The sequence below is a fragment of the Monopterus albus genome, unplaced genomic scaffold (assembly GCF_001952655.1).
Source record: "Monopterus albus unplaced genomic scaffold, M_albus_1.0 scaffold41.1, whole genome shotgun sequence".
NCBI lineage: Eukaryota > Metazoa > Chordata > Actinopteri > Synbranchiformes > Synbranchidae > Monopterus > Monopterus albus.
The window spans coordinates 1,721,499-1,723,125 of NW_018127921.1; positions in this window are offsets into that span (position 1 = coordinate 1,721,499).

Sequence of the window (1,627 nt, forward strand, 5' to 3'; positions counted from 1 at the left end):
CCTGCTGAAGGGAAAGCTTCAAAAAGTGGATGTGACTTATGTGTGTGACTTATAATAAGGGAGTTGTCTCTTTCTATGACGTGGAGTCTAAGTCACATATGTATTTTTTCACTGGCTTCCACTTTACAGAGAAACCTCATCCTCACTTCAGCCTTGAAGGCAACAGAGATGGAACAAACAGTGCCCCCATCTTTACCTCAACACCTATACCTCAAGCACACTAAGTTTGTTCTTCTTTGGCCCTTAAAAGACTGCAGAAAAAAATTAAATGTTGATGCAATTAAAACACTTCAGAGATCTACTAAAGTGACTTCCAAATGCTGCAAAGGTAATCAAACTAGTCTCTTCAAAGTTATTTCTTCATGCTTGGATATATAAAAGAATTATGTCATTGTATCCTTAATGGCATCCTGTTCCTTTCACTGTGTGCAAGCTGGGTCCGCTACCTGACAATCAAGAGTCTGTATAAATTCAGCCAACCACATATCCAGGTCCATCTTTCAAAGGCCAATCACATGCCAGAGTCCATGTTCGAGTGGCTCCCCAACTCAATGGCCAAACTGTTGCTGTCTGGTTGAGACCATTTTTGTCAGGCTGTGTGATATTCACAGAAGCCCTAAAAAGCAAGTAAAGAGCAGCCTGTCAAGGTGGTCTCTAATTTTGCAAGACTATCGAAAGATCAGGCAGCTAATTTTGGGCAACGGCATTGTAATGTCACAAACTACCCTTCAGCTGGTTGAGGTAAACCAGACCACTTTGATCCAGTGGCATAATCAACGGCTGAAGGGACAGGAGGTGACAATACTTCTGCAAGGTGTTCACCTTCCTGAAGCACAGCCAGTGGCAGGTGAGCCTCTACCAGCAGCAAAGCTACAGCCAAAGACTCCTCCCCAGTACCCCCATCAGCTGCACACATATTTCATGCCACCAAATACAGCTGGACAGGCAAAAACAAAGTGTCGGCGACTCCAACCATCAGCCACTTTCATTCAGCCATCATCATCCCACCTTCAGGCTCATGCTTTCCAAATCAGTCCTGGTCATTCCTTTCAGCCTTTAGCTTCTTCCTCTCAAGAGGGTACAAAGGAGAAGTTGAGGGTTATTTACCCCAAGCCATTGGCAGCAATGCCCTCCTGTCCCATTCCTCTACCCAGTGACATCAGCCCTCTTGGTACTGTCTTTTCACCAAGTTCAACCCCTGTCATCATTCCACTTGCCACTGAAAGCATCAGTAGTGACACGACTAGACCCGCAAAACGAAAGTACAATCGAAGTGTCACATTTAACACTTGCAGGAAATGTGGCCAGTTTCGCACGGAAGCAGCGGGTCATAGTCAATATAAGGGAAAAATATACTGCCCCAAATCAGAAAGTATAAGCAAAGAACAATGGTTGGCCAAGATGAAAAATAATTAGATGCTCTCTGATTGCTGCCTCATGGTCAATTTTATTTTCTTTATTTTATTACTTATTATATTTTTATTTTATTTTATTTTTATTTATATGTAATTGTAGCTGAAAGCTTATTCTTAACCCTGGATACAGCACTCAGCAAAATTATCAACACAAGTCAGTCATGTGCTTTGAAAAGTTTGATCAGGTCACATCATTTTATCAACAAGCTGCT